The 20,315-nt window shown below is 47.1% G+C and overlaps 1 protein-coding gene and 1 non-coding gene across 2 annotated transcripts in view; one reads left to right on the forward strand and one right to left on the reverse strand.

Moving 5' to 3' along the window:
* Positions 1-20,315, forward strand: part of EEFSEC (eukaryotic elongation factor, selenocysteine-tRNA specific) — a 209,729-nt gene that overhangs the window by 55,185 nt on the left and 134,229 nt on the right. The window lies entirely within an intron of this gene.
* Positions 4,821-4,927, reverse strand: LOC125998342 (U6 spliceosomal RNA). Its single transcript, XR_007491932.1, has one exon. It is a non-coding gene; the product is annotated as a U6 spliceosomal RNA (small nuclear RNA).

Raw genomic sequence — 20,315 nt, forward strand, 5'->3', positions numbered from 1 at the left:
CTAGGGGTAAAATTCACCCAGTCACCATTTGCTGCCTCCTCTTTTGAGACTCAATAGAAGCTGACCTCAAGCCCTCGGGCCCTCCACTGACACCAGGATATTAATGACGTCAGGGGAGATTATAGAATTACCTGAGATCGTCTTTCCAGGGGGGGAAAAATGGAAATGATTTTGCCCTGTGCCACATAAAAGCTATAATTAAGATTAGTTAGAAGAAGATGGGGAGGTGGGGTGGAGCTGAGCACAGTTAGTGGCTGGGATCTGTATTACTCAGAGTAGACAGTTTTGGGGTAAACTTTTGAGGGCAAGGAGGTAGGTGCCAGCCCAGGAAAAGCCATTATTCGCTGCCTCTACTTCCTGTCTGATGACTGCACTGAGACCACATGTTCCTGATTCCTGTGCTCTGGTCTTCTGTCAAGGTGGCTGTAACCATTGGAAGTTGGGGACGAGGTACAAACTCCTTTCTGGCCTCTGCATTTCGGGAGAGATGGTGCCCACATAGGCAGCACTGTGGGGGAGGAATCCTGGACGGGATGCAGAGGCAGGGGTTTGAATCTTGTCTGTGTGACTACTCTCAGTGGCCCAAGGGAGCTGATTCATGGCTCTGCATGTGGGAGAAGGGGACCATGATGTACACAGGACCCTGGGGAGGTATAGGGAGGTGATACACGGAAATGGGCATGACAAGGAACGTGCTGTGAGAATATAAGCATCATGCGACACAAACTGAGTTGGGTTGCTGAAGCACAGTTGAGGTCATTAATTTGTCTGTGATCTCTGACTGTACAGGATATATATTATATATAAAGTCAATATATGTAATAATATATTATATATCAATATATATATATTTTGGGGGGTCACACCCGGCGGTGCTCAGGGGTTATTCCTGGCTCTGCACTCAGAAATCGCTCCTGGCAGGCTCGGGGGACCATATGGGATGCCGGAATTCAAACCACCATCCGTCCTGGGTTGGCCGCATGCAAGGCAAACATCCTACTGCTGTGCTATCTCTCCGGCCCCATGTACAGGATAATTTGACTCAAAGTAATTCTTCAAGCCAGAAAGTTGGCAAAAGACAGGCTTGGAGACACTGGGCATTTACCCTAGTCTACAACTTTTCTATATAAGCTTATTTTTTAGGCTTATTGCTGACTCCTTTGGGTGTAGTTTTCCCTATTCCTTCTGCCAGCTTAGCTCTCCTTGTAGAAAGTGTTTGCTTTTCCAGAGTTCCAGCAAAGTGGGAACAGTGCAGGACCAATCCCGGGGGGGGGGGGGGGCCTCCCTCTACAAGGCACCAGCCTTGGGCTTTCTCATTTCACCTGCAGTGATGAGAAGTGACATGGTGAGTGACCCCAGAGAAGGGAGGCTTGGTGAGCTGGAGGGCACGGCTTTTGACTCTGTGCTGCAAGGCTTTCCAGCCCTCTCCAAGTGGGGTACTCCTCAGGCCTCACGGAGCCTAGCACACCCTCCAGTCTTCATCCTAAATCAAACTTTTGCTGTTCTCTTGTGCTGGAAATTGTTGATAAAAACTGTCCTATTGGGTTGAAACATTGCAAAAATTATACAGGAAAAATAAACAAGTCTAAGACACAGGCCCACATTGGGTGGAAGGACATCAAAGCTTGGCCAGTCACCAACCACAGCCTACACCATGTGGCTTCTTGTCCACCAGCAGGCCTGTGGCCTGTAGGGGTTGTTTGGCCCAAGTGGCTACAGGAAGCAGAGAGCAGGCCTGGTGCTGTTGGGAAGGGCTGGTCCTTGTTCTGGGAGAGGAGAGTCCAAGTGGTTAGGCTGGGCATGTGGAGGCTGCAATGGGGGACGAGGGATGGGTCCTGGCAGCTGCTATGGTGGTGTCCCCACTTGGCCTTCCACCTGCCATAGCACCCAGGGCACTCCTGCTCATAGGAGTTTCATGGAATTGGTGTCTAGGGCTCAGCAGTTCTTGGGGGCTGGTCCTGACTGGTCCCACTGCTTGAACTGAGGCTCTGTAGCTAGGTAGGTCTCCTCAGGCTAGCAGAGCAGGGCCAGCATCTGCTGCAATTCTTAGGTTCCTGACCATGTGGGGACCTTGTCCCCTCAGATGGGCTTTCATCACAGAGAGCCTGAGCATTTTCCCACCAATGGTTTAGTAATATTGTTATTATGCTTATGTTGCTTGTGAAATCCATTTTTTCTTTCTTTTAAATATATTTTTTATTGAATCACTATGAGAGATGGTTAAAAAGTTGTTGATGGTTGAGTTTCAGTCATACAGTATTCCAAGACCCATCCCTGATGTACATTTTTCTTACGCCAGTTTTGGGAAATAGCACAGAAGAAGGAAGAAATAGCAAATATCCCTGGTTAGCAAGGGCAATAGTGTCACTCGTAGAGCTTTGGTGTGGTGCCAGCCATTGTTATAAGGATGACGCCTGAGCTCCGGGACTGGGCAGGACTGTGGTGGAGGATGTGGAGAGCTCTGGCCTGATATAAAGCCCAGGAGAAAGTGGCTTGCTGGGTGCTAAACCAGGCATGTGTGTCACCATCTCACATACAGTGAGGTCGAGGGATGACAGTGGTGTCCTTCCACCCATCGTAGCATGGCATGATGGAGACCTTCCTATATCTGTCACTCCTTGGCATCTCTCCAAGCCACCCAGCAGGTCCACAAAGAACCAGCTCCAAACCCCTGGATAGAGCTCTTAAGAGGCAAGTTTTGGGCGCATGTGTTACCTGTGGCCTGGTCTCCACGCTTGGTTTGTCTGGGAGCAGCCAGTACCAAGATGTGCTCTAGGTACTGTGGTACCTGAACCCCAGATGCACCCAAGGAGGAGAGGAAAACCAGGCTGGCCCAGCAGGCTTTGCGAGCCATTGACTCTGGCCCCAACAGACGGCTGGGAGAACCGCTCCGGAAACAGCTGGTAACAGGACACTGCTTTCAGCCCTGCTTTCTTCCTTGTTGCCAGAAAAATAATAATCAGCTCTATATCTTAAGTGCTTGATAAAGTGGCCCAGACACCAGCTGGAACTTAAAACAATTTTTGTTTTAGTTGCTTTTAACAAACAGATGCGACTGGCTCTCCGGGCCAAGCACAGACCCTGGTTTCAGAGGGCCCCCACTTGTGCTGCTCGGCGGTCTTGATTTGTGTCTTCACAAATCTTTCCTTAGATGTGCTCGCTCAGGCTTTCTTTTGGTTTGCTTCCAGAGGCTTGGTCCGGGGCAAAAAGAGTGATTCTGGCCCTGATGTTCATTGTTTCACATTGATTGACCGTGTCTGCAGTGCCAGGCCCAGGGTTGGCAGTGTGAGGAGACAGCTGGGACCCAGAAAGTCAGGTGCCCCCCCCCTTTCCAGAGCAATCATTTTAACATTTTGGGTGGGGAGGGGGGCATGGTATTGGGTCTAGCCAGGCTAGACCCAGTGGTGTTCTGGCAGCCACGTGGGGCCGGAATGATGCCGGGGCCTGTGTCTGTCTGTCTGTCTGTCTGTCTTCCTGTACTCGCCTTTGAACTTGTTTTTTGAACTCCTTGGTCTTATTTTTAACACGACCCCAAGTTTCAAACTTGAATATTTTTAACCTTTAAATCATCCTTATTTGCCTCCCTTTGGGCCATACCTGGCCATATGCAGGGATCTGACCTTGGCTTTGCTCGGGAATCACTTCTGGTAGGGTTTGAGAATCCATATGTAGCTCAGGGGATAGAACCTGGGTCTGCTGCATGCTAGGCAAATGCCTTTCCTACTATACTATCACTCCAGACCCTTTATTCTGTCTCTTGTTATTCTGGGTTTTAGACCTTAACTGCAGACTTTCTCGAGGAAGACACGAATTCTTTCTGTTCAGAACTGCTCATCTCAGTAGCAGACAGGCATCCCTCCTTAGGAACTACCCTTCTCTGGGAATGGTTGATTGAGACCAGAGTCTGAGGTACAGAGCCCTAGGGAGCAGAGCCAGGGAAGAGGTGTGTGTATGGAGGAAAACATACAGTTTTGAGAGCCCAGGAAGGTGGAAGTTTAGTTCCCTTGAGCTGCGCCATAATTTATGTACAAGCAGGTTTACCCTGGCTTGTGCTTGACATAGAGGGGTACCATTTTCTCCCTAGCCCCACCCCTCCTCTCCTCTGTTCTATCCCTCCTCTCGCTTTCTGCCCTTCCTCTCCCCAGCCCTGTACCTCCTCTCCTAGACCCACCCCTCTCCCTTACCATCCCCTGTCTTATTAGGGTGTGTTAAAAAAGAGTAAGTAGATATGAAAAAGAACTAAAGAGAAATGCCAAATATTGAAAATACTATTATTGCTATATGTTCTGATGAATTTATTGACACTTCATGAGAATTGGTGTGGATCATTCATGTTCTTCATGCTTTGTTTTAGTCTCCTTCCTCTGAATATGTAACTGACTTATGCTGAAAATCTGGAAGATAGTAAAAAGTACAAGGAAAAAATATTAATCTCGTTACTGAGAATAATTCTATATTTTGATATTTTTTCTATAATAGAGTTCCTGTGGGTATAAAATTTTAGGCCTTGGGCCCGGAGAGATAGCACAGCGGCACTTGCCTTGCAAGCAGCCGATCCAGGACCAAAGGTGGTTGGTTCGAATACCTGTGTCCCATAGGGTCCCCCGTGCCTGCCAGGAACTATTTCTGAGCAGACAGCCAGGAGTAACCCCTGAGCACCGCCGGGTGTGGCCCGAAAACCAAAAAAAAAAAAAATTTTTTTTTAGGCCTTGATTTGAAAGTTTTTGAGCCATATTCTGTTGAGGAACTATTTATTCAGTAACATATTGAATGGTTTGATAGCATTTCTTTACCCTGCTTTGTTTTGTCACTATTTTTTTTTAAATATGGAATGCTTCACAAATTTGCGTGTCATCCTTGCGTAGAGACCATGCTAATCTTCTCTGTATCATTCCAATTTTAGTACATGTGCTGCCAAAGTGAGCACGTTGTCACTATTTTTAATTATTTTTTTAAATTGAATCACCATGAAATCACAGTCATAAAGTTTTTCATGATGGCATTTCAGTCATACAATATTCAATACCCATCCCTTCACCAGTGCATATTTCTTGCCACCAGTGTCCCCAGTTTCTCTCTTGCCCTCCCCCCTACATGCTTTTTTTTTTAAAATTTATTTAAACACCTTAATTACATACATGATTGTGTTTGGGTTTCAGTCATGTAAAGAATATCACCCATCACCAGTGCAACATTCCCATCACCAATGTCCCAAGTCTCCCTTCGCCCCACCCGACCCCCGCCTGTACTCTAGACAGGCTCTCCATTTTCCTCATACATTCTCGTTATTAGGACAGTTCAAAATGTAGTTATTTCCCTAACTAAACTCATCACTCTTTGTGGTGAGCTTCCTGAGGTGAGCTGGAACTTCCAGCTCTTTTCTCTTTTGTGTCTGAAAATTATTATTACAAGGGTGTCTTTCATTTTTCTTAAAACCCATAGATGAGTGAGACCATTCTGCGTTTTTCTCTCTCTCTCTGACTTATTTCAGTCAGCATAATAGATTCCGTGTACATCCATGTATAGGAAATTTTCATGACTTCATCTCTCCTGACAGCTGCATAATATTCCATTGTGTATATGTACCACAGTTTCTTGGTTGTTTCCAGAGTCTTGCTATGGTAAATAGTGCTGCAATGAATATAGGTGTAAGGAAGGGGTTTTTGTATTGTATTTTTGTGTTCCTAGGGTATATTCCTAGGAGTGGTATAGCTGGATCGTATGGGAGCTCGATTTCCAGTTTTTGGAGGAATCTCCATATTGCTTGGCGGGGATGTGGAGAGAAAGGAACTCTTATCCACTGCTGGTGGGAATGCCGTCTAGTTCAACCTTTATGGAAAGCGATATGGAGATTCCCCCTACATGCTTTTATGGCAGACAGTTTTCTTCTCTTTCTATATCTGTCTCTGTCTCTTTTCTCACTTTTTCTTTTTAGACACAGTGTTTTGCAATATTGTTACTAAGGGGTATCATGCATATCACTTTATCTCCTTTCAGCTCACAGTTCTTGTCCAGAACAAGCATTTCCAACTGTCATTGTCATTGTTTTCTCACACATTTTTTCTTCTGCAGAAGAAAATACAATAGTGTGTGTTTGGGGGCTTGGTGGATGCTCTTGTTGGTGATCAGGGGACCATATAATGCCAAAGATCAAACCCAGGCCGCAAAGGCAAAATTTACACCCAGGCCTTAAAGCTCTCTCCCTGGTCTCACATCCATTCTTGGTGAAATTAATTAGATGCTTTATTTTTATTCTCTACTTTAACAACTCTATATTGAACATTTATTTCATTTTTTTGAGCAGATTACCAGAAATGGGGTGATTTTGTGAGTGGGTGGGAACTTATATTTTGCAGTGGGGCTGAGGGCAGAGTAGAGGGGAGTGACACACGGATATGTTTTAACTTGACTGTTTTATTGTGCTTTAGCAAGAGAAATGCCCTGCATTCTTTTTTTTTTTTTTTTTTTTTTTTTTTGGTTTTTGGGCCACACCCGGCGGTGCTCAGGGGTTACTCCTGGCTGTATGCTCAGAAATAGCTCCTGGTAGGCACGGGGGACCATATGGGACACCGAGATTTGAACCAACCACCTTAGGTCCTGGATCAGCTGCTTGCAAGGCAAACACCGCTATGCTATCTCTCCGGGCCCTCCCTGCATTCTTTTTAAAAAAATTTTTTATTTAAAGAAAATGCATCACATAGTTGACATACCCATCATAATAATTTGTTTCAAGATAAGGAAAAGCAAAGTTATTGAGAAAAAATAGAAAGAAAATAGAAAGAAAACCTAAAAAATAAAATGGAAGAGAAGCAAAAAGAAAAAGCTCAGTAGCAAGTATATTTGTGGAAATTATTGTATCTCCAATAAAATCATTAATACAATAGCAGAAGGTTTAGCAAGCTCTCTTTTTTTTAAAGATAAGAATTTAAAAATATATTAAAAAGGTGTGTGTATGGCAGTTGTTGTTTGCATAGGCACAGCAAAATTTGGGGAAAATAGAAAGGAAAACCTTTTGGCCTAAAACCAGAGAGACCTTTTTCATGAAGTATTCTGGCATAAGACCAACTACAGGCTCCAGGCATGCTAAGTTGTTTGTGGTCCCAGTAAAACCTCTTCACAATCACAGTTGTTGCTGTCAGGTTTCTGTAGTTAGAGATCCTAGTTTCCGTCTAGATCCTAGGTGGAAGTCAGGGTGACACAGCATCTTCTGGTTTCATCTCACCATTAAGAGGCAATGCAGAGAACCCTGACCTGAAAACAGGTTTTTGCTGTTACCACGTCATGGGGGTATCATATGAACCCTCTCTGGAGTAAGTTGATGCCAGGGTAGCAGTAGAGTCTTCCCTGGTAGAAGTATGATTCCTGTTGCTGGTGTAGAAAACCATGCTGTTTCCATAGGTGGGGCCCAAGGTTCAGGGGTGAATAGTCAATGTCCAATCTTCTGAAGCCTAATCCAAGTCACTATGACAAGTGTTCAGGGTGTAATATAAAACTTATGTGTTTCTATCTCTATTAGATAAGAACTTGTTTGCACAGTTAAGATTTCCCTATTTTAATGTGCCTATGCAAAAAGGAACAATGCCATATGGTACGACTGGTGTATATGGGGAAACAGTTTTATGTGTCTTTGGCCATCTTTGGCACAGCACAGTTTTATCTATTTTAATTAAATGCATATTATATCTCCTGTTCAGCTCTCTTTTTTTTGGGGGGGGGCACACCTGGTGACTCTCCAGGGTTACTCCTGGCTATGCGCTCAGAAATTCCTCCTGGCTGGGGGACCATAAGGATCTCTGGGGATTGAACTAAGGTCTGTCCTGAATCAGCTGCATGCAAGGCAAATGCCCTACCACTGCACTATTTTTCCAGCCCCCACCCCCCCGTTTAGCTCTTAATCAGGCTGTTTGCTTTGTTACTGAGTTATTCATATATTTTTAATAGTTACTGTTTAGGCTCTTGTCTGATGGATGGTTTTTCCAGTTGTCTTCTTGTCGAGCAGGCTGCCTTTTCTCTATAAGACAGTATTTTGGGCTATGCAGAAACTTTCTTATTTGTTTATTTTTTCCTAATAATTCTTTCTCTTTTGGACACAAAGCCACAAAGGCATATCTAAAGGCCAGTGTCAAAGCACAGACCACCTTCTTAGGTTCAGTTCCTTTTGATTTGGTTTTATTTTGGACCCAGTAGTGCTCAGGGCTTTGTTCTGGCCCTTTCTTCAAGGATCACCTCTGGTGGTGCTGGGGGACCATATGTAATGCTGAGGATCGAACCTGGATTTTGTGCCAGGCAAGTGTTCTACTCACTGTGCTCTCTGTTAGCTCTGGTGTCAATTCTTAAGTCTGGTGTCAGTTCAAATGTCTAATCCATTTGAATATTTTTTTTCTATGTGGTAGAAGATAATAATGTAGTTTCATTCTTTTTGACGTCGTTACCCAGTTTCCCAGCAAAGAGACTTCTTTTCTCCATGGTATGCTCTTGGCTTCTTTGATATACGTTAGTCATCCATATATCTGTGGTTTTGTGTCTGGGCTCTTGATTCTGTTTCACTGATGTTTCTGCCTGTTTTTGGTGGTGTGGTATGGAGGTTCCAGCCCAGATCTCATGCATACAAATCACACATGCTTTACCACCAAGTCATATCTCTGGCCCCATGTGCTTTTATTCCAGTACCATCTAGTTTTTGGTCAGTGTAGCTTTGTAGTAGAGTTTGATGTTAAGGAGCTTGAGATTCCTCTTCTTTTGTGGTGGGGAGAAGGGGTATTTGAGTCATTCCTGGCAGTGTTCAAGGGCTGTTCCTAGCTCAGTGCTCCCAGTGGTACTTGGGAGATCATGTGGGGTGTGGGAGATCATCTGAAGTTCCTGCATGCAGTTGCCTGTACTCCAGCATGGTTAAGCTCCCCTTGACGTGAAAATTCCAGTTTGCTCATTTCCCTCCCAAGCATTGTTTGACTCTTTTAAGTGACGTCTTTTGCTACACATTTAAGGATTTTCAGTTACATTTTTGTGACTAATGCCTTTGGGATGTTGGTATGGGTTGCACTAAATCTACATATTGCTTTAAGGAAAATAGTCATTTTTAAAAATATTGCTTTTATTCATTATTTACTTTGGGGCCCACAACCAGCAGTATTCAGGGCTTATTCCTGGCTCTGTGCTCAGAGCTCATTCCTAATAGTGCTCAGGGGCTGTGTGTGGTGCCAGGGGTCCAACCTGAATTGACCCCATGCAGGGCAAGAGCCTTACTTTCTGTACCATCTCCCCAGCCACTATTGCTTCATTTTTGTTGTTGTGTTGTTTGGGACCACACCTGATGCTGCTTCATTCCTACCCTCTGTGCATTGCGTTGGGAGTGGGTTGGTGGTGGTAATCTCTCCTGGCAGTGCTGTGGTGAACCCAGGTGGTGCTAGATGGGGATCAAACCTGGGCCTCCTGCACACAAAGCATGTACTCTAGTCCTTTGAGCTACCTCCTTGTCCCCAGAATATTAATTATTAATTAATATTAATATTAATTAATTAATATGTGTGGCATTGGGGCCACACCTGGTTGCTCTCAGGTGCTCTCAGGTGCTACGGGTCACTTGCTCCTCATGTGTGTCATGCATTATAAACCTTTTGAACCATTTCTCTAGCCCAAAGTGCAATTTTTTTTTTTTTTTTGTGAGGTGGGAATCTGGACCACTTCTCATGATGCTAAGTCCCTATATCTGGCTCTGAGCTTGTGGGAGAGGACAGTCCTTTTTCTGCACAACTGGAAATGCAGAACATGTCCTCAAACTGTTGGTCACTGAGCACAGAATTATAAACAAATATGGTGAAGTATCAGGGTTACAAAATCAATATGAAAACTGGTTATATCTTCATATGCAAAAAATAAATTAGAAGAAAAAAATTGTAAAAAGTAGCATTTATGTATCCAAAAGGAATACATCTAGACAGTGGCAATTGTTTAGGTTTTTGGGCTACACCCAGTGTGTTCAGGGGTTACTCTGGGCTCAGAACTCCGGAATCACTCCCGGAGGTGCTCAGGGCACCATATTGGATGCCCAGTATTGAATCTGGGTTGGCTGCATATAAGGCAAATACCTTCCCCTCTGTATTATCTCTCTGCCCCTGCAGTGACAATTTTATTCTTGTTTTGTTGTTGTTTTGGGGCCACACCCGATGGTGCCATATGGTGGAGGACATATGGGATGCTAGGGATCAAACCCCAGTCGGCTGCATGCAATGCAAACACTCTACCCACTGTGTTATTGTTCCAGTCCCTGCAGTGACTATTTTAAGATGCTGTTGAAGAAACTAAAGCTAAACAACCTTGGGGAAGACATTTGTGCTTAGAAGTCACAGGCATCTGTAGGGATTTCCATGTGTGTTAATGGGTCATCCACACAGCAAAGGGTTCACCTTATCTCCCCAACTCAGGACCCTTTCCCCCTTTTGCCAAATTACTTTGCTCGGATTTTTAATATGCATTAAATAATCACGGTGATATGGACATCTTTGTCTTATTCCTGATCTTAGAGAAACAGTTTTAGATTTTTCATCATTGAGTATAATGATAACTATGGGTTTATGTGATCTCTTGTAGTTTTAGTTAGGTGTGTTACTGCTAAGCCTGTTTTATTTTAAATTTTTTTAAATTAAAATTTATTTTGTTTTTTGGGGGGGTCATACCTGTCAGTGCTCAGTGCTTACTCTTGACTCTGCATTCAGGGTATAACTCCTTATAGGCTCGTGGAACCATATGGGATGCTGGGGATTGAACTTGAGTTAGTCATGTGCAAGGCAAGCACCCTGTCTGCTGTATTATTACCCTAGTCCCCTAATAAATCTCAATTACAAATGGCTGCAGATCGAGCCTATCCTTTTCTTTCTTTTTCTTTTTGTGGTCATCTTCTCTTCCAGTTTTTTAATTGGTGCAAATGTATGGCTTACTATTTTTGTAGGGAGGAGTTGGGCTACACACAGAGGTAGGTATTCAGGGCTTACTCCTGGCTCTGTGCTCAGGTGCCACTCTCAGTGGTACTCTAGGGACTAGATGTGGTACGGGGGATCAAACTGATGTCAGCTACATTCAATGCAAGTGCCTTAACTGCTGTACCGTCTTACTATTTGATGCTATAAAACAGTACTTTTGAAAATTTCCAGCTGTTACTATGTAAACACTTGATTTATATATTTTAATCACATATCCATGATCATGCAACCTGCTAATGTTACTCATTAGGTCTAATATTTGTGTTCTCTAATTCTTCATATTTAGTGGGGAAGATTGGGTCACAGCTGGCTGTGAGCTAACTCCTGGCTCTGAGCTCAATGATCACTTCTGGTGGTGGTTGGGGGTATCATCTGGGGTGCTTTGGATTTGAACCTAGATTGGCCGTGTTCAAGACCAATGAACTATGTCTTCGCCCCTTTACAGTTTATCTTCCTTTAGAGATATCAATAGCTTTGGTCAGCTGTTCCTTAAACTGTGATGGGGGAAGGGGTCAGGAGATAATCCAGTGGTTAGGGCCCATGCCTAGTATGCACGTGATGGGGAATTTGAATCTGGGCACCACCTGATCTCCTAAGCATTGCCAGGTGCAGCCTGCAGGCCTCCAAGTATAGCTTGGTGCGCCAGGCATTCATTCCTAACACCACAGGGCCTACACTATGGGGTGTCCTTGGGCCTCCCAATGGATTACCACCTGGCTGGCCAAGAATTTTGCTGATGGCGTCCCAGGACCCCCTGAGCACTAGTTAGGGTATAAATACCCACCCCAAACTATTAAGTAAGCACAGCCTGCTTCTTGGAATACTTTGGGGGAACTTGTATTCTGTCATTGTCATGCTCTTGTTCTGGCTTTGGTGGTTCAGCTCCACTCTGTGATCTCTGTTCATTTCGATTTGGAGTAAGTGTGGTGGAAAGCGTGTCCCTGCACGCTCTGTGGCAGAACCAGACTTCCAGGCCAACCTCTTTATATTTGTCCCTGCCCTTCACGTCCTCCTCATTGTCATTGGGACCCTTTTCTACAGAGATTTATGCTTATTGTTTATTTAATGGAAAAATTTGAACATATCCAAGCAAGCTAGAAGGAAGCCTTCGTACATGCTCTGAGTGAAGTTACCATTTTAGCTAGCCTGTCCCAACTCTTCTTTCTCCTTCTCCTCTGCTTTTTGGAAGTATTTCAAAACAAATTCACCAGATCTTGTTATTTTACTTCTAATACTTAAGCCTAATCACTCACAGCAAGTATTATGAATAATTTCTTGGTATCACTGAATGTGCTAGCATGTTCATATTCAGGACATTCTTAGTTGCCTAGAAAAATGTCTTTTAGGCTTGATTTGTCCCAGCTCCCAGGAGATATAAGGACGCCTGTATTCCCAGGCCTTTGGTTTTGGGGGGTAGGGGAAACCTGGGGGTGATGGTAGCTGTCAGTCAGGGCCCAAGAGTGGATCTGGTTTGGTGCATTTTTCTGAATCTTGTGGGTTCTGCCCTGTGTCAACTGCCCGTCCACATGGCATGAAGTGTTTAGGTGGCCTTTGGTCACAGATTTGGGGGGAAAACATGGAGTGAGACTTGCTTGGAGGAGACTGCTGGCCCTGGCGATTCTTGGCCCCTGCTGCGGCTGTTCTGGTTTTGTGCCGTGCCTGGGGTGGGGGTTCCTGGTCAGCCTCTGAAAGGAGCACAGACAACCACAAGGGTACCCTGAGCCTCAGCCTCGGGGCTCTGCAGTTTTCCTGGTAGGTTTGGGCTGAGGAGGAACTTCGCACTTCTGCCTTGGACACCCTGGAGGATGGGGGTAAAGCACCCAGAGAGCACGGCTGTACAGTGGGTGCTTTGTGGACCTTCAAGGCATAGTTGCCTTGAGGGGTGCTTTACAAAAGGGAACCTTTAGTCTGTCTGTGTCTACCCTCAAGAGGACAGAGCAGAATGGGCACTGGCCCTACTGTTATTGGGGACCTCAAATGTCTAGCTTTGCAGGGGTGTGGAGAGAAGAGGGGTCTGTGCCGCTCACTGTTCTGTCTGTCATCTTGGCTCTAACTCATGCTGAGGGCCCCTTTGCCGATGGGATCCAGGTGGGAAATGCTTCCTCTTCTCTCCCAGGATTATCAGTCCTTGGTGGATCACCATAGAGGGAGCCTAGAACCAAGGCCTGGGGGTCTGCTGGCATTGGTGAGGGGCCTGGCGGGGTGCAGGGTAGAACTGAGGACACAAGGCAGAGGGTGCAGGCTAGGGAGGGAACCCAAACATCACTCTCACCTGGACGCCCCATGCCATGGGAGCCTGTGAGAGCTCCATAAAGGAGACATGGGGGGGGGGGTGGTGTCTCAGTCACGTGGCTCCCAGGGCTGAGCACTCGTCCCCTGGGTGGGCCCCATGTGCTGCACACTCTGCAAGATTGGGAACAGCTGTCTTGAGTTGTTGCTGTGGAGTCAGAGCTGGTCTAGGGGCCAGCGGTTGGCGCCTCTGGTCATTCCGCCCCTTTCCCAGTGCTGCAGGGGGATTGGCTGCTCCTTGTGGATCCTGGGAAGTGCAAGCTCAGCAGCTGGGCCTTCCTCAGCCCCTTCCTACCCCCTCTCGGCTGTGGACCGTGCGGGCTCATGGGCTTCTTCCACAGTTGTCTGGAGTGGGCAGCCTGGTGGCCATGAACCGATTGGCAGGTGCTGCTCCGCCATTGGAGATAGAAGAGTGGCTTGGCCGTGCTCGACCACTTGTCCATGGGGCCTCCAAGCTCGGGGCCGGGTGGACCCGTGGTGCTCCCGGCAGGCTGCCCTGTGCCTGCTGCTCCAAATGAAATGTGACCTGCCGGGCCTTCTGCGATCCCCTCTGTCTCCATCCAGAAAAATGTCTAATTGTATCTTGAACTCATTTGTGTTGCTTGCTTCAATGGCCTCACTTGGCAGCTCAGGCCGTATGCTAATTCCACCCTTTTCATGAAGGAATTCTGCTGATCTTACTTTTCATGGTAGATTGCCCCCCTCTTCCCTCTCTTCCTCCTGCTCCCCAAGCCGACAGTTTGCCGAATGCACTCTGGAGGTGCCTCTGGAGTTCGCAGGCTGGATCACCGCAGTGGTGCTCCTGGTGTCTCCGGGGCTTCTGGTGCCTCCCTCTTGAGCACCCTTAGAGTAGTGGGGTCCCAGCATGCAGATCTCCTTCCTCCACAGGCACATTTGAGCTGAGTGTTTCTCAGAATAGTCCCTGGAGTGAATAGCATCCTGTAGGCATCTGGGGTCTGTGGAATGAAGGTCTGTGTCTGAGGCCCAGTTCTGCCTTAGAACTTGACCTCGGATTGTTTCCTCACCATTCTACTTTCAGTTTCTTCCTTTTCTTCCCTTGCTGGGGTTTACTTGAAGGCTCACCCAGCGGATGCAACCCAGGTAACATGGGGAAACCCAGGGCCTTTACTCTGTAGGCCCAGCCTGCGGCTTGGCCTCTGCATGGTCTCCAGTTCCTGCACCTATTTACCCAATTTCTTTTCTGTTTTTTTTTTTTTTTTCTGGGGGGGGGGCACACCCAGTAATGCTCAGGAGTTACTCCTGTCTCTGCACTCAGAAATTGCTCCTGGTTAGGGGGACCATATGGGACACCTGGTGATCGAACTGCGGTCCGTCCTAGGTCAGCCGCATGCAAGGCAAATGCTCTACTGCTGCGCCACTCCTCCTGCCCCTATTTCTACTCTTTTCTGAGCAGGCTTCCACACTGCTTAAGTATGTGCTAAGCAGCCCCACTGAGAGAGGGCCTGCCGCCCCTGGCAAGAACCTGTTAGTAGTTGCTCAGGCTTGGTCCCCTCTCACTTCTGTTCCCTGTAGTTCAGCATAGATACTCTATATTGCTGAGGAGACAGGGATCCCTGTCCTCAGGGACAGGCTGCAGGGGGTACAACAGGCTACAGAATGGGGCTCACCTGGGCCAGGGTGAATACTTTGGAGTCACCTCATGCACACTCACAGGAATGGGGCCTGGGAGGTGACTTCGGAGCTGAAGCGAAAAGCTGAGGAGCAAGCGAAGAGGCAGGATGGGAGAAGATTTGGTTGGGCCTGAACTGGTGCACAGAGTTAAGAGTGGGGCTATCTGGGGAGTGTTGTGGGGCAGCTGGAGAGGCAATATATGCAGAGAGGGGTGGGAGCCCCCTCTTCCCTTCCTGCAACCTACTTTCTCCTTCACATGGGGTAAAGCAGTGCCTTTGGGAACCACAGCGCCTGGCCTCACCGCTCTGTGCCTTGATGTACTTATCTGGAAAACAGGCCAGTTGGTGCCAGTCCCTCTTCTGAGAATTGCCTTGGGGGTGCTGATGTGTACAAAGTAGGGAGAGCTTTTGTTCAGCTCATCGAGCTGCTAACCTGTGGGTGGCACTTGTGCCCAGGTTGAGGAGAATCTTGCCATCCGTGAGGGAGTCCTGCTATGACCCTTGGGGTTTCTGCTGCAATCATACCAGAGAGTATTGTTTAGGGTCAATCTTGGATATTCTACCTATCTAGGAATATTGGAGACTCAGCGTGGAAAACTTTGCTTGAAACTGTAGGAGAGAGAATGAGAAAAGAGGAACAACTGAAGGAGGGGGGAAGAAAGAGAGAGAGCAAGCATTGCTGGATTCTTTTTTGTTTTGTTTTTGGGCCACACCCAGTGGTGCTCAGGGGTTACTCCTGGCTATCTGCTCAGAAATAGCTCCTGGCAGGCATGGGGGACCATATGGGACACCTGGATTCAAACCAATCACCTTAGGTCCTGAATCGGCTGCTTGCAAGGCAAATGCCACTGTGCTATTTCTCTGGCTCTGGACTCTAGGGGCCCCATGCTGAAAGTCAGGTTGCGGGTCTTGGCTGCCTGGACAGCCCAGCACTGGTCCCTCATTCCTCAAAGGGGCCACAAGGCAGATTGGGAGTACATCTGTGGAAACACAGCCAGGCTGAGGCCTGGACCTTGGTTTGTTTTACCCCAAGGTTACAATAGCCTTTCTGGCACTGAGAGACCCCCCCCAGAGAGCCTCACATAGGTTCCTCAGCATCTACCTTCCTGCCTCCTTCTCAATCAGAATGTGGGTCCTGAGCCTAGACTGGTTCTTAGTTTGTCTGAATACCAGCAGAGTGAGGGTGTTTGTTTTGTCCTCCCCACTGTCCTTTCTGGAGGAATCTCCCTCCAAGAGCTCTAACACTGAGGAACACGGACAGTTTTGGCCCCTGGACATGTTTTGTTTGGGCCAGAAGCTCAAACATTTTTGGAGTTGGTTGTCAACATTTAAGGATTGGCAGATTTCATGTAATAGTCCAGATTTTTGGCTTCTCTTGAAAACTGGGAAGATCTGCCAACCTCAGGCCCACATTCCTGGGGGGCGGGCACGTGGGCTGCAGCTGAGGAGTGGCTGGTCCTGTGGCCCAGACCCCGAGCTCCTGTCCCTTCAGTATCGAGTTTGCATGCCCTCGGTCATCACTGGGGCTGTGCACCCAGTACCGCATTCTTTTCCCTGTGGACACATGGCTCCTCATGTTCTGCCCAGGGCTGGACTCTGCCAGTGAGAACCCCGAGGAACTCAATTCCCTGTTGACCATCTTCCCACTCAATGCCACAGGTATTGCACTGGCCATGCACACCACTGATGAACCCCACGTTCTCCTGCAAGGTTGAGACAGCTTCCACTTTGCAGATGGGAAACACCGAGGCCTAGAATAATCAGTGCCTCTGGGCTTGACTTGGGACCCAGTGTTTCCTGTAGAGCCTGGGTATGTCTCTTCCCTCACATCTTGTCCTTGTTCTCCCAGGGACCTGGACATCCATAGGACGGGGCATGCTGACTCACTGTAAGACTTGGCGGGTGTCCTGGAGGCTTTTTTTTTTTTTTTTTTTGAGTTATCTTTGGGATCCCAAGATGCTTGTTTTTTCCAGAGATCTTCCCAGGTGGCACTTGGGGGGCAACCTGATGCCCAGAAATGCATGCTGTTCTCGCAGACCCCAATCCACTCCACTCTGGGAATGGAGTGACCTTGCATTTCTCTGCTTCTCTCTTGCCTACTGTCCCTCTGTCCCTCTCTTCTCTCTTTCCTTTCTTCTCTCTTTCTTCCTCTTCTCACCCTTCCTCCCTCACAGTGAGCACAGTGGTGTTGTGTGTTTGTACAGATGGTCAGTGGCCCAGCGCTGGGACCAGCTAAGTTAAGACCCTTGATAGTAGCCATGTTGAACATGAAGCTTTCTTACTAATGGACAAAGCAAAATGTGTTGCCTGTGCTGCCCCAAAGATGGAGTTAAAGCTCTGAACTCGAAAGAAGCATCTACTTCCGCCTGAGAAAAGCTGTGGCACCTCCAAGAGGACGGAGGTTCCTGGTCCCTATTTCTTAAGACTAGGAACACTCTCTTCAGCATGGTGTTAGTCAGCACTTAACTTGCCACGTTTGTTATCATTTTATTTATTTATTTATTGGATTTTGGGTCACACCCAGCTGCGCTCCGGGGTTACTCCTGGCTCTATGCTTAAAAATCACTCCTGGCAGGCTCAGGGGACCATATAGGATGCTAGGATTTGAACCACCGTCCTTCTGCATGCAAGGCAAACGTCCTACCTTCAGGCTATCTCTCCGGGCCCTAAAACTTTATTTTGAAAGTTTCTTTTGGTTGTTGTTCCTTCGGGCCACACCAGCAGTGTCAGGAGTGACCTCTGTCAGCGCTTGGAGGACTGTGCTGCCTTGAAGTGCCAGGGATTGAATGGTGTCATCTGAATGCATAGCAAATGCCTCACCATGTTCTCTTCTTCTGTCTCTCAGCACCCATGGAACAGGCAGCGGGTAGAGGGAGTTAGATGATGGAGCACATGGCAGGAAAGTGAGTAGATTTGGCCCTCTGGGAAGCTGTGCTCACCACCCTCCATGGACTCAGACCATGACCTCTGCCCCCAATTTGTGCGCTCCCCCAACCCCTTCAGCAGTCCTGGGAGAACTGGGTCTGAGTTTTGTGTGTCCTGTGAAGGCTTGTTGTAAGGGTTGGTGAGCATGTTGGATTGTGGATCCAGCCAAGGCAAGGCCTTCTGGGAGCTTAGCTGGTCATGGTGGAGTGGAGGGTGGTGGTGGCGGCAAGACCTCTCCTAGCTGGAATTGGAGTTGAGGTTGGGGGGTCTCTCTGTTCTGGTTTGCCAAGAGGGTGGCTTCTCCCAGCATTGCATTCCTGGTCCACCTCTTCCTGCTGTGCCCGCAAGAAGCACTTGTATCCATATTTGGTGCTTTGTCTCTGTGTCTCCCCCCCACTCCCCAAGGTGTCTGCCAAAGTCCTGCACGATTTGTATCATCTCCCAAGCCGTTATAGTATATGAGGGCAGAGGATAATTCAGTTATTTTTGAAAAAAAAAAAAAAAAAAAGATTCTTAGCAAGAGTAAAAAAAGGGAGGGGGGCAGCGTTCATACTCACTGCATGGAATAGACAATATTTCCTGAAACAGGAGATACGAACCTCAAAGAATTTAAAATAAAACATTCATTTTATTATTTTTTTAAAGAAGGAAAACGAGAGAAAAAAAAAAGGAGAATAGTCAGTCTTTTTATCCTAAGTACAGATGAAATTGATTAAACCTTAAAGACTGGCCTCCGCACACCCGGTTTATTAATTGAAGAATTTCCTCTTACCCAGAATGGGAAGTTCACGTTAGAACCCAGCTTGCCCCTGAGTGGCAGGGACACTTGAGAACGGAACATTTTCCACAATCCTATTTTCTCTTCGGTGCTAGAGGAAATCCTAAAATGGTTAAGGTGGGGGGGAGGGGGACGGAGGGAGGGGAAAGAGCAGAAACCGTGCATTTTAAGGAAGCCTTCTTTCATTTCCTTGTAAAGCATGAAATCAAATTATAGCTCATGGGCCACAATTATTTTATTTCTACATTTCAAATTCCATTTTCTGCTCCTTTTCACTGCTCTTGAACAGGAGTTGTACTGTTGTGCCTAGTCAGCTAAAAAGATTACCCCAGCTAGACGATGACACAGTAGCTTAAAGAAGCAGAAAGGCCAGACTCCCCGGTGAGGCAGGGAGGCCGTGGCCTGCAGAGCCCATGCTGGCCTCTCACTGCAAAGGAGCCGGCCCTGGCCCTTGGCGCTGCGGTTCTCAGAACCGGGGAAGCATGGACTTCTCCTGGGATGCCTTCCTTTCTGCTGCTCCTGTCGCCAGGAGTGCCATGATGGGACATAACCCCACTGCCCAGCATGCGACAGGATCAGAAGATCTTGCTTCCTTGGCTTTATTCTCTTTCATGGTTGATATCTGAGGGCTCCCCGGTCTTTGATTAGTTTTGCTGGGACCTTCTAGCATAGAACTCCTCCAGGCCACCAAGCCAGGTAGCCTTTTACACCACTGCCCCATGTTGTTCTTTGACTTTTTTGTTGTTTGTTTATGTTTATTTTGTTTTTCTTCATTTCATTTTTCTTTATTTCTACGGATGGCAGGCTCAACAATGTTCATCTGTAAATGAGGCTGGTAAGGTCAGATTCCAAGATGTGGAGTCACTGGGAAGGTCAGAGTCGTTGGATGTAGAGGTCACTGGTAAGGTTGGATCTCTGGCGAAAAGAGCACTCACGAAGAAGCATCCACCAGCCACTTTGGGAGAGTAATTCCATTTATTTTAGGTGGGAAATGGATATTTATATTAGGAGAGAGAAAGGTGTGTAGACTCTATGTCAGCCAACTGGGTAGGATATGAGTGAGAGGAGATCAGAACAGCTCGCACCAACCCTGGACCTAACTGGGTTTGACATCTGGTATCCCATATAGTCCCCTGAGCGACTTTTGAGCACAACAGCCAGGAGTAACCCTACTGAGCACCACGGGGTGTATTCCCAAAATCAAAAACTAAAAACAAACAAAAACCCCCAAAATCCCAGCTTGCACTGCTTCTGTGTTTAGGTAAAACAGGATACGGGGATTAGGGAAAGCAGGGTATGTGCTCTAGAAGTTAAAACAGGAGGTGTGCTTAAGGTGATTAGCTACACTTCATTGTCCTGTAAAGTTCTTGTTTTGGTGCTATCCAGAGTAATGCTCAGGGTTTACTCCTAGCTTTGTGCTCAGGAATCACTCCTAATGGAACTTGCCTATATGGGGTGCTGGGGATTGAATCAGCATCCTACCTTCCTTACTGTTGTTCCGGCTTCTTTTTAATAGACATGTAGTGGCCTCCCCCTCAAATGACTCAGTATAGAGGTATGTCTGTGAGGCTAGTAAGGTTGGTCTGCATCAGCCCATAGTGGGCTTCCAGAAGCAGGTACCCTGCCCCAAAGGCCTTCAGCCAAGAGTGTCTCAGTCCTGCCCCAGTCTCGCTGCCCTGCTCCATCCTCATAGTCCTGGAGCGATCCCAGGTTGAC

Source organism: Suncus etruscus, chromosome 20, assembly GCF_024139225.1.
Source record: "Suncus etruscus isolate mSunEtr1 chromosome 20, mSunEtr1.pri.cur, whole genome shotgun sequence".
NCBI classification, from domain to species: Eukaryota; Metazoa; Chordata; class Mammalia; order Eulipotyphla; family Soricidae; genus Suncus; species Suncus etruscus.